This window comes from Chelon labrosus, assembly GCF_963514085.1.
Source record: "Chelon labrosus genome assembly, chromosome: 2".
In the NCBI taxonomy this organism is placed as follows: Eukaryota; Metazoa; Chordata; class Actinopteri; order Mugiliformes; family Mugilidae; genus Chelon; species Chelon labrosus.
In genome coordinates this window covers 14,460,086-14,473,615 of record NC_140338.1, presented here as the reverse complement: position 1 = coordinate 14,473,615, position 13,530 = coordinate 14,460,086, and positions in this window count along the sequence as shown.

The window sequence follows — 13,530 nt, the reverse complement described above, 5'->3', positions numbered from 1 at the left end:
TTGCTGCAGTTTTCCATCCTCTTAGGAACGTTTTTAAATATACACAAATCAGCCACAACATTAAAATCACTGGCAGGAGAAGTAAGTTACATTACCAATATTGTGTCAATACAATGTTCTGCTGGGAACATTCTACTTTCACGTGGATGTTACTTAGACATGTATCACCCGCCTAGACCAGACCAGGCACCCCCACCCCACCCCATAGCAATGACGCTCCTTGATGACAGCAGCCATCCCCAGCAGGATGCGGCCTGACACAGGCACACACACAAAAATGATTTAGGAACAACTCAAAAAAAACATGAAAAACAGCACAAGGTGTTGACCTGGCCTCTAAATTCACTAGATCTCAAACTGATCAAGTATCTGTGGGATGCACTGGAACAAGCCTGATCAACATATTCCCCTCCCCTCAACCCATAGGACCCAAAGGCCCCCACTAACAGCATTCTGTTACAAGACACCACAGGAGACCCTCAGAAGGCCCATGTCCATTCCCTGATGAGTCACAACTGTTTTGGAGGCACAAGGCACACAATATTAGGAAGGTGGTCATAATGTTATGCCTGATCGCTGTACAATACAATACAACATAGGTAACTCGTTATTGCATTATTTGTATTAGGGAAGGTGCACAACTTTTTTTTCAGAGTTACTTTTTCCTTATACAGTGCAGGGAAATAACTTGTCATAGGGTCTGGGCTGACTCTGTAACTACAGCATCAAATTGGCACAGAATATGAACGCACGTTAACCGTGCATAAGGTCTTCATAGGTTGGGGTTTAGGATTGTCATTGGTAGCCATATGTGGTCCCCTTCTTCATCTTTTTCACATGGCTCCAAACAAATGCTTGGTTTCCTGTCCTAACAGTGCGCCCTGGGCCATAAAGACATGGTGCAAACATTCCTTAAGATCCTCAAGCACATGTGCCTTGCTTTATTTGTATTTCAAACACATTTGTGCGCTTTTGCCCGGTTGGTGCGTTTTTACTAGTAAGTAAAGATTAATATTTAATGAGCATAGTTTCATTCATCCATTCACCTGTCATACCATTCCCGTATATTATTGACCGGACAAGTAATATAATTTTCTCACACATTTTATTGTGAGTTAAGGCCCATAAAATATCTAACCCCTCTAGTGCAGAAGTGACGGCTTTAAAGTGCTGATGTATTGACACTGCACCCCTACTGTCTGACCAAGGCACTTCGATCACACAAAGAGAAAACAGGAAAAATCACAGAACATATTGCTCAGTAGACTGCACAACAGAAAATGACATTATGAACAGTTGATTGCAATAATGCGCCGGCAGGTAGACTCGTAAACGACAGCCGTGTTTTCAGGAAGCTTTTGCATCAACTTAAATGTGATGGATGTTTCCCAGACTTTTACTCAGAAAGGTAAAACGATTTTAATCAGAGCAGCTGAGAGGGCCATTTAACAACACAAGGCCTTTCTCAGGTCCTGCAGGTACACCATGACTCTATGTCTTTGTAGCCACAGACCCTGGACACTTTCAGTCATTTACCATTTAAGTAAATTCAGGCTGAGAACTCCCACTCTGAGTTTTATACACCCGCTTAACGCTTAATGCAAGTCCTACTATTGATTGAGCATTGTAGTGCTGAAATCGTCTAATTTTTTACTCCTAGTAGTTACTGTGTAGACATAGAGAGCCCGACACTTGATCTCATCCTTGATGTATGTAATGCTAAGAGCAGAGTAGCAATAAGTTGACAACCTGTCTGAACTCACGTAACAGGACAGGGAACAGATGTCAGCAACTAGAGCCTGACAAGGAATGAGCTGAAGAAGATCGAGGAGGCGACGAGCAGTATCGAGGGCGATTTTCTGCTGAGACGACATACGTACACGTGCTACATTTTAACGATTCACGATGATAGCTGCAGAATAAAATTGGGTTCCTGTCAGGGTATAAGATATGAATGAACACTGAATACAGCATGTGCTTACTTTTTTCTAATAAACCATTGTACACATGCAACAGCGCACAGTGATTGTTGGTGTTCATCTATTTGTGGAGAAAGACTGGGCAAATTAAACAGATGGTGTTCTTTTGATTTAGTATTTCTAAGTGTCATGTTATATTAAACACGGTGGTCTGGGACACTCCTAGGCAGAGCAACAAGAAGGAAATAGTCTCAATATGTTAGAGCATCAAATCTAAAAGAGCAATAGTTTTCTCTTTGCAGAAGTTTTTTATACGATCGCCTCCTGCATTGTATTGTAGAGCAATTTATAGCATACAGTCAATGTATTTTCATGTACATTTTATCAAATTTCAAAAAACACAAACAGCTCTACTTACTTTGGCTTCACTTTTGAGGAGCTGTTACGCCGTCCATCTTTATACAGTCTATGCTCTAAATCTCTGCTTAACCTATGCATAATACAGCCTATACTTCCACCTTCTGACCAAACTATGCATCCATCTCTATTTGCTCGAAACCAGCTCAAGTGGACCTAATTTAAGTTTTCTCTCTTTCTCTCTCAGTGTGACGTTTCAAAAGTTTGCTTAACTATTATATATGCTCAGAAAAGTGCCAACATGCATTAATCCTGAGAGGTTTGGAGTGTGATGTTGCCTGGCTACAACAAAAGCTCATTGAACTCAGCCCGATCTGCATGGCTGGAGCATATACTGATTATCATATATTGTCTGTTTTTTTTTTTCCCCCCTCCCACATTGTTTACTGAAGTGGAGGCGTTAATCATGGTTGTGTCACAGTTCCACTTATTTTGTAGATGTAAACATGGTAATTACCAGGATTGTTCAGATCATTGCTTCACTTGCATTTTGACATAGTCACTAGAGACATTTTCTTATATGAATATTATATATTTCTAATATTATTTGTGGCTACGATGTGGATAATTGAGCTTTTGTGCTTCAACAGGCTTCATACTCCCTGTGTACACAGGAAACATCAATTACAGATGGGAATGCAAGCCCTGATTATAAGCTCTACAAAGCAAATAGATTAGCTAATCATCAGCATATCTGGCTGCTGCTCACTAAGTGACCTACTTCAGCCGAATTTTCACTTTTCTGCCAATCAAACACAATCACCATGCATGAGGTGCTTAAATGTATGCCTCCGTCCATGCAATCTTCCTCTGTGTGCCCACATGCATGATGATTGGGTTGCTCACGTCACTTGCTTACCCATGCACCCTGCAGAAGGAACAACATAACAATCTACGAGGCGAACCAAGTTGTGTTCACATCTTCATCCATTAATCACATATGCCGAAATAGCTTCTATATCCATAATTTATTACATTTTAATTGGGATAGATGCGGCAGCGGCTCTTGCCAAATCTCTAATGGAGGGCAGTACTGACAGTGTGGGACCATTTTGTTTTGATGGCCGAGGTCATTGTCACATTGCACACATTGGCAATTTCCTGTTTAACTCTGAGTGGATGAGTGCCATTTATCAGTTCATAAGCTTTAGATGTAAAGTCAACAACTTTAACATTTATGAAAAATAAATTCATTTCTTTACAATCTTTGCCTGGACGTCAGACAAACTTCCCCATCTACAATATTACTGTGGCGGAAAGTGGGTCTGGAACCACTCCTCTGGGAATCATGCTCAGGCAAAGATGTGTAGGGCCGATGAAATCGTTTCTGTAGGCTTGACACGGTGATGGTGATCTTATCAGAATATGTCTCTGGTAATACGCAATTTGAATTTCATTATGGGGCATGTTTCAACCAACACAGAGGAAAAAAAAAACATGCAATTGCACATGCCATTTCATTATAAACAAAATCAGCTCAATAAACGATGACTATGTTGCTGTTACTTTTTTGTCCATCACCGCATGAATCTTATTCTCAACAAAACCAATAAAATCACCATTAACCAGATTCGTTTTAATGATCAAATTATCTCTGATCCACCACTCATTTCCCAGGCCTTTAACCAACATTTCTCATCCATCTGTGGTTCCCAACTCAACAATTTTCATAACACAGCTTATTCCCAAAACCCTGTTCTTACTAATACCTCTTTTTCCTTTAGCAAAATCCTTCCCACTGATGTTTTTCACGCCATACGTACATTTGACTGGCCCACCAGAACTTTGCCAGAGCATGATCACTTCCCAGTGGAGTGATTCTAGACTAGATTTACACCCCAAAAATGGGCGGTGGATGTTTGACCTGGCTTCCAAGCAGAAAAAAAAAATCGTCTTTGTCCGCAGTGCCCCAATGAGGAGCAGGATAAGTTCCTCACAACCTTGATAGCTTCCCTGTTGTCTTTGGAAACCTGCATCCTTCCTTGCTGTGCACAGTACGCCGTCAAAGATGAAAGATGAAGATGGATGTAGTTCGACTACATTGTGGTTGAATTTGTGAAAAGCACTCTGATGTGCAGCACACTGAGCACTATTCTCTAAGCTAATAACAGACAAAATAAAAGATCAGGTCTAGGGGTGAAACATCTGCTACGTTTCCGCTGCTTATCCTGCCGTTCATCTCTCTCTCTCTCTCTCACACACACACACACACACACACACACACACAACAGCAACCATTACATAATGTATTAGGTAACAATCATCGCTAGGCTCTTTTTCATGATGTCACCGCCAATTGAACCAAATTACTCAGACATCGTTATCCTGATTTAACTAATTAAAACGAATGGCTCCTCTGAAACGCACATCATAGTATCGGGTTATCTGAAGTTCCCCTCTTACCAATTTCATGGTCTAATCTGCCACAGTATTACCATGAAGCTGTGACAGATGCAGCGAGCCGAAGCGGAGCCTCCCATTCATTCTCTATAAGGAAAGGAGAATCATTTCAGATACAGCTGGGTGGGGCATGAGGAAAAGTTTAATTCAAGGAAATTGTGACCCCCAAGGACATTGCTGCATGGGAACCGCTTACAAGCTCTAGCAAGTGTTTGTATCCCTCACCATAGAGTACTGGTTGTGAACTGATCATAACAGTAATCTACATCTTTTAAATGTACTCCTGCAGTTCATTTGTAAGGTTAATGCCCATCTTCTTTGTATGTGTCTTTAAATTGAACGATCAGTATGTAAACCCATTAGAGAAATCACCTAAATATAAAATACTGGGTGTTGGAAATTTGTCGCACATATTTGACTTTCAACAGGAATCAATAAGCCAAATAAGCTGCGGGCCACGTGTTCACGTGTAATCTGACTTCTCCACGTGAATGATCAAAGTGTGCTGACAGGTGCTCATTATATCAATGATATGTTTTTGCCCGTGAGCATACCACGTTGTATGAGGTCACCGGATCATCAACGGCATGCGAGCTTAAGGGCCCAGCCTCCTAATGCGCCCGGTTGAATTCCAGCTGTCTAAATATGATGTCACGCGCCTTTGCTCCGGTGTTGAATCCACACACACTCAACCGTTCTTTTTTTGTTGGTTTTTTTTTCCCAAATGGATTCCTGCTCACTCCTTCACTTACAGTGTTACTATAGATGAAGTCAGGCTAAAGGCTGTGGTGGGCAATCTGTATTAAGGGAGGGAGGAACTTCGGGACATAACTTTTCACTCAAATTCTTGCCACAAGGAAGAAGCATCAGTCATGCATGCATTGCATATATTATCTGGTTAACTTCAAATAAGTAGGGCTAATATCCGAAAATATATCCAAAGCAATGCATATTACAGTGGTTTCATGAGAAAACAGTGCAATACCTTCAGAGGTTTGACTGCTACAGATTTACTTCGTCTGGTATGAACAGTAGTTTTTGGAGGTTAATCTTAGCAAACTCACAAATCTTTTAATTTAAATGTCTGCTAAGTCACGGTCGTCACGTAATGTTGACTGTGGTCACTGATGAAAATTTTTCAATAATTATCTATTTTTATTATTACAAACAGGGCGTCAGTGGTTACTTGTATTTGCGAAAAAAATTTATTTGTACATATATACATATTCTTTAATTGCTAATATATTCACTATAAACATATACCTGAATATGAATTTTACATGATAAAAAAAAAACAGGTTCAGAGCTGCTAATGCAAGCCAAAACATTTTGTTGTGCTTCACATTAATAGAAATTAACTGGCAAAATAATAGCTGACTTTTATTGTAAAGCAGTGAGGAACCATAATCTGTTTTGTGAAATTAGTGAACATTTTCATTAATAACTTGCTTTTGCAAAACAAGACAATCATTTTTCAATTGTATTATATTATATTAGTTTGAGATTTCTCAGAAAGTAACGTAACAAGTAAAAGCAGCAACAGTGAGCTGTTGGTTGAAGAGCTGCAGCCGACGAGCTGCACACCTTTGCAAACTTCTCAGAGAGATAACCAACTCTTTTCCTCCTTTGCCCTGGCTGTTCACAAACTCAGACCATATGCAATAGTAGGTATTGTTGCTCACAAAATTATGAAAAAAGGCCAATTACGATCTGAAACTGTTGACAACATATTGTTTCGCCGCCTTTAGAATTCTGTGACCTGTAAACCTCGTTTTGCTGTTACCACTGTTTCAAACAAATAGCTAGATGGTGTCTTCTCCTGTCGCCTCACCTCTTACACATTCCAAACTCTGCCTCAACAAAGAGTACATGTGTTGAGAATCACATTCAGCCACAGATTAGTAAATCTGTGTGATGAACTTACCATACCATATTCATCCTAATGAAGGAACCTCATTTGCTCTTCACTTCCAGGCCGTGGATCAAGGGGTGATACTGTGCAGCTGCCACTCTTCTGAACTTCGGTGACTATTTGCTGCCTCATTTACAGTTTATAATTGTTTGACTTTTTCAACTCTTCCCCCGTGGCTTTCTGCGTGACCATAGCAACTACGGCAGGGGAAATGATAGAAGAACATATTTTAATGGTGTCTGAGGAGCCATGGGTTGCACACACCCTCGCCAGCGGGGAACACATGAAGAGAATGAAAAGCCTGTGAGCAACAGTAGCTTCAAATTCTGACTATACAGGCTGCAAAAAACCACTGCTGACACTAATTACCAAAGAGTGGTTTATACACTGATCAGGTATAGCATTATGACCACAGTGCTTGTGCATGAACAGGGCTTAAAAGGGAATTAGCGCCTTTGATTGCCTTGCTATCTGATAAGTTATTTCCCTGCACTGTATACAGAAAAAGTCATTCAGAAAAAAAAGGTGTGTACCTTCCCTAATACAAATAATGCAATAATAAGTTACCTGTATTGTATTGTATTGTGCATCGATCAGGCATATCATTAAGACCACCTTCCTAATGTTGTGTAGGTCTCCCTTGTGCCTCCAAAACAGTTGTGACTCATCAGAGAATGGACATGGGCCTTCTGAGGGTGTCCTGTGGTGTCTGGCAATAGAATGTTGTCAGTGGGGGCCTTGAGGTTGAGGGGAGGGGCCTCTGTGGATTAGGCTTCCAGTGCATCCCACAGATACTTGATCAGTTTGGGATCTAGTGAATCTGGAGGCCAGGTCAACACCTTGTGCTGTTTATCATGTTTTTTGAGTTAAATCAGTTTGTTTTGCAGCCATCCTCAGCAGCCATCCCCACCGTCCTGGTGGGGATGACTGCTGCCTTCAAGGAGTGTCATTGCTATGGGGTGGGGGTGCCTGGTCTGGTCTAGGTGGGTGGTACGTGTCTAAGAAACATCCACATGAATGCCAGGTCCAAAAGTTTCCCAGCAGAACATTGTATTGTCAAAAGATGGTCGATGTTATTTACTTCTCCTGTCGGTGGTCATAATGTTGTGGCTGATCGGTGTAAATTTCTAAATTTAGCTAACCAAAAAGTTGAAAAAAAACCCCAAAACATTTAGCATTTAACACAAAGCATTTAGCATGCGAGATGTTGGATTGCAGCAGCCCGTGATATGGGGGCTGGTAGTTGGTCATTGTTTCCTGCTTCTGCCACCACCTCTCTGAGAGCTTCTACTTTGATGTTTTTAATCATTCTTGGACAACAACTGATGCCCATGGCTATGAATTTATTTTAATCGGACTTTATAATGAAAGGAAAAAAAAAATGGTAATAGAGTTTCACCAGCCTCTTCCTCCGATTACCGTTAAACCTGAATTTATCTGTTCTGAGCCTGCACAGTGCAGCTTCTCCTATTATCCTGTTGAGTGTAATCAGTCAGCGCTGGTGGAGACTCACCATTATTTTTTTTTCCAGTCGACCTCAACTCTACCCTTTGAGACAACCTTACACAAGTGACACCCTCCACGGCGATGTACCCACACAGGTGGCGTGGATAAGACGACTGTGAGGCACTGGATTGGGTTTAAGCTGCAGATTGTCACACACAGTATAATGGATGTCGTTGCTCAGGGGAACATACGTGAACAGTCTCATTATTTTCTGAACTGAACTCCTTTAGCAGCAGGAACAGTGGGTGCAAAGAGGAAAGTTTCACACTGATGTGTTGCGTGAGCTTCTATCATATGCAGATGTCATCTTTCGCGTGACACAGAGTGGAAATGGTAATGCACTCATTAGAAAACAGGCATCAGAAATCTCATTAGTTTTGACCATTTCATAATGAGACGGGGGGGTTATTATTAATCAGGCCATTAAACATGGAAAGGTTCACACATGTCCTGTGCCCCTTTTCTACTTACCATCCCACCTCTCCTGTTCGCATGTGCTTGACTGACAATGCCACGTGTGTGACTGTATGGAAATGAGACCTCAACTGCTTGACCTTGGCAAAAGCGGAATACTAAAAGAGACAGAGATTCACCTTCCTTTAAGATGACAAAGGAGAGGTTTGCTTCCCAACACCACAGGAAGTTTACTAGGAGTTTACCTGCCTGTCTTAGAGTGAAACAAGCCTTCATTTCAGTCACTGTTGGCATGTTTTTACCACACATCCAAGTACACGTTAGCCAGCAGCTTTTATCTGCACTTTTCCTCCTTAACTCTGTTTCAGGCCTTTACCCAGAAGCCTGTTCTGTTATCCAGTCACACCACATTATGAATTAATCCTCCTCCAGAATCTTCACCCGCTGTGCCAGTGTGCACACTCCTTTCTGACCTCTCTCATTTGTTTTATCAGCGAGCGTGATTAGCCCTAGCTAAACTTCAGGCGGGGCAGGCTCAGGGTCATCTTTGAAACGTCCATCAGCTGTATTTGAGCCGCTCCTTTTTGGTCGAGATGCAGATGTGCTTCCGCTCTCCGCGGTCTTCTCTGCACCTCTCGATGAATCTTTATTTTGTAACCTTCAGCTTTGCTTACTCTCTCTCTCAATCAGCTAGTGAAGCTTTTTGCACACGCTGTGCATGCCGACATCCAAGCTTGAACTGCTCCGTCAACAAATGAGCATTCTTCGGTCCCGTGGTCTCTCGCTTGTCTCAGCCAGGATCATTTTTGTAGACTTGACACTGTGCTCATGAGCACCAATAAACAAACACTCTTGCAAAAAGGAGAAATGCTAATGTGGTATCCAGCCGGTTAACATTGCACAGAGCTTTATTTTATTTTACCTTATGGAGCTAAACACTTATAAGTCCGAAAATGTCAGGTCATTTTAAGTGGAAAACCGCTTTAAAATTGTTCTTTGGTCAAATAGAGGGGAAGTTGATCCTCCACAGTCGTTTGAATGAGATCTGCAGGCTGGTTTTCAAGTTTTCTCTTTTTATGGGCAATGTTTTCATGAGGCTGTGAAATGTGTTCACATTACACGTTTTCAAGAAGTGAAGGATTTGTATGTATGATGTTGAGGGTCCATACTGAATTTAATACTTGGCACTTAGTGTTTAACATAAACCCTGAGTTATGGCAGTGAATAAGGATCAGAAAAGTGCAGAACACTCCGGTATTTCAATGAAGTTGACTTTTGTGATCATCACTTTATCATCATCATTTTATCTTGTTTATGTGTGCTGTAAGTCATCTGTGGTGTCACAGTGAGCTCGGCTTTATCTAAACAAAACGAACTAATTCCAAAACTAACTAATTTAAGCAGAGCAAAATGTAAACTTTGTAAAAATTAAACTGCCCACCACAGAAACACAATGTACAAGCATCTCAATGGAGAACACATGGCTGCTTTCCGACCTCAAAACAACGAGAAGGCAGCGTCAGTATTTGGATTATTACAATGAATACTTAGTCTGTTGCGTCCTGTTATGTGACAAGCAGAACAGTGTTTGTGTTTGTAGGTGTTAATTCCACAATTGGATTCCACCTGGGAAGTCTGGCAGTGCCTGCTGATTGGTTGATTCAGCCCCAGATTGTCCAATCACGACATGAAAAGTGACCCAGCCACAGGGTCCACTCTCTGCTTGCTCTGCTCTCTGCTGCTCATACTGCTTACTTTAATTTCTGTTACCTGCCTTGTTAGTTATTGAGACGTGTGGACCTGTACTTCTTGGTCTAGCTTGTACATTACTAATGGCATTACTACATAGTTTTCCTTTTGTTGGCATTGCTGTCCTTTTTGTCACAGATTTTTCAAAATTTCCAATTTTATTTTCACTAAAAAATATAATTTCCAAACTTTAAATTCTAGTTGAACTGATTTTAAATTGTGAATCATCATGGAATTTGCATCTTGAAGATATCATTACAGTCAGGGCTCACTTTCACTGATTTATTTCTACACATAAGAGCTCAGTGGAAGCCTGAAATGAAATACACCTAAATTAGATGAAGAGCCGTCAACGGTTAAGCCCCCCTCATCACTTGATTGAGGAAACATAATCTAGGTTAGCGTTTTGTGGACAATCCTCCTACACACATGCGCATGCAAACATATGCACTCTCACACAATGGACCACACTCACGCTCCTACTATCTAGAGCTGTCTGACGAGGATTAGTGATTGAAATGCCGAGGCGTGGGAAACACTTCCCCTCTCTGTGTTTCCACGCTGAAATCAGGTCTCCTGAGGGAAGTGACATCACCGCAGTTCAAAGAATGATTGCTTCTGAAACAAAAGGGATGTGCAACTCAAGAATCCTAAGCTGCCGTGGGCTGGAGGTGCCCGGGTCCTCACCTCAAAGAGTTTCAAATGGCCATGTGCGTCTGTACTAATCCTAATCGAAGTTATGTCACATCTGAGTGAGCTGTTTTTGTTTGTTTCCAGTTTTTTTCACTTTAATTCGGATGTGATGTCCCCACACCTCCAAAAGTTATATCATGATGATGAAATATTTGATGTTTTGATTATTTCTCCACCAACTTTCTTACATTTCAAAAGGCAAACAATGTCTAATATGTTGTATTTAAAGAAGACTAACAGTATATTGCAAACAGAGAGGATTGCTTTGCATAGGTGTCTCTGTATTTCAAGGCCATCTCCCAGCACCACACCACTGTGGTGTTTCACCTGAGGAACTTCTGTCATGTGCGTGGCCTTCACATTTTATTACGAATAATTGTCACAGATCTAAAAATTACAGAATCCGCCCTGACCTGTCCATGAAACACAGTTCGCACACGATACGTGGTCTCAATCCATCTGCCAGCCCAACCTGGTAACCCAAGGGCATGTGCTCAGCTGCTCTCTGTGCCGGATGACAGACTGACTGGCTTCTTATGGAAAGGTACTGGTTTCTGGTCCACCTGAAAACCAAACACATCTGCCGATTCGAGCAGTTGGACGGAGCAGTTTCCGTTTAAATCGTCTGGTCAAGAGAGCATTGATGGACAAACAGAGGCAGTGAAAGCAGAAGGACTCTAAAGTGAAGGACTCTAAAGAGTCACTTCCACTTGCTACTCTCCTTCACCTACCAGTTTTGAGGTTTCGCAACACTCTAGTCTTTGCTATAACCCCTGAATACCACATTCCTGATCATACACAGATCAGCCACAACATGAAAACCACTGACAGGAGAAGTGAATAACACTGACCATGTTGTAACAATGCAATGTTCTGCTGGGAAACTTTCGGACCTGGCATTTGTGTGAAAAACAGCACAAGGTGTTGACCTAGCCTCTAAATTTCCTGGATCCATAACGGATCAAGTATCTGTGGGATGCACTGGAGTAAGCCTGATCCACAGAGTCCCCACCCCTCAACCCATAGGACCATAGACTGTATATAAATATGGACAATGCGTCTCCACTCCACTTGCACTGGCCAAACGGACACTAGGTTCCCAGGGTTGGGCTTGTTGCTGATGACCCAGCCACCTCAGAAGGCCCATGTCCATTCTCTGATGAGTCATATCTGTTTTGGAGGCACAAGGGAGACCTACACTATATTAGGTCATGATCAGTGTATACTAATGTAGCTGGGTGGTAAATGAATAAATGTTATTTTGCACTTGATTACTACACATGACTCCGATGTCTTATAATATACTTTTGTTTTCTTTTGTTCTCTTTCACATGTCATATTTCAAGGTTCTAGAAAAGTACACAAAACGTAAAACAGTTCTATTAGGTATCGCAGGGTGGCAGCACTGAGCTGTTTTGGTTTTGGCCAGGCGCATTTTGGTTTGTCCCGCCAAGTGCATTGTGGGTTATTGTTTTGTGTTTCCGTGCAGAGTGTGAGCCACGAGGACCCTAACTGTGTTGCTAACTACAGAGAGGAGACTGTCGCTCTGTTATATCGGGATTAGCATGCCAGCCGTCAACCGGGGCTAACAGCTAGCGTCAGTGTATGAGAAAAGCTCCGTCTCCCGTGTTCAACGCTGTGTGGCATGTAAGTGACTGTGGTAACACGATGAATGTACAGTTCGAGTTGTGTGGGCGTATAATGATGTTTATGACCCGCGTATTCTGTTGTTTCTGTAAACGTTCATAGCCCCCTGCCGTATTTTGTGTCCTTTTATTTCTTTTGTTTCAGTTTTCCTTAAAAATCTCAAACCGAGAACAACTGACTTTGATTTTATTAATTTTGTTAAACAAGACTTTTTTCAACTGGCATGAAATAAACAAGTACAGCTATAAGAACCCCAGCAATTGTGTCCTCTGCGTTTCACCTTTCCTGGCCAACACTAAGATAAGTCATTCAACAGCAATTCTGCTAAATTCCCTCAGCAATGCTCGTCTTTTCCCTCAGCAATCTCTGTGCCACAGATACGTGCCTGGGATGCTCCCACTGGTCTTTGCCTGTTGCCAAATATTCTGGTCCAACATGGCAAGCATGAGCAGTGATACATCTTCCCACACTGTGTCAACAAGTAAATAAAATAGAACTTCAGTATTCATACACCTTTCTGGATGCATAATGACTTGTTCATTTGACAGATCTTTGTTTTTTTAAGTGATTACTGTCATTGTACTTTAATCTAATTTTCAGGTCTCTGTGACTTTGATCCTTTTGGCATCTGTAAAAAAATGTTCCACTATTGACTTCAGCTAAGTCTTATTAAGTGCACTGACTGTAACCACAGAGGTAAACTTCAAAGGTAAACCCGGAGCACAGAAACACTGCTAAACAGTAAATTGATCAATAACCACTACCAATGCAGTTGTCAGGTTGAGTTCAGTCTTTCCTTTCGGCCTTGACATTGATTTTTTGCAGTGCTGTCTTTCAATTACTGGTTCTTGTTTACCTTTGAAAAGAAAAAGA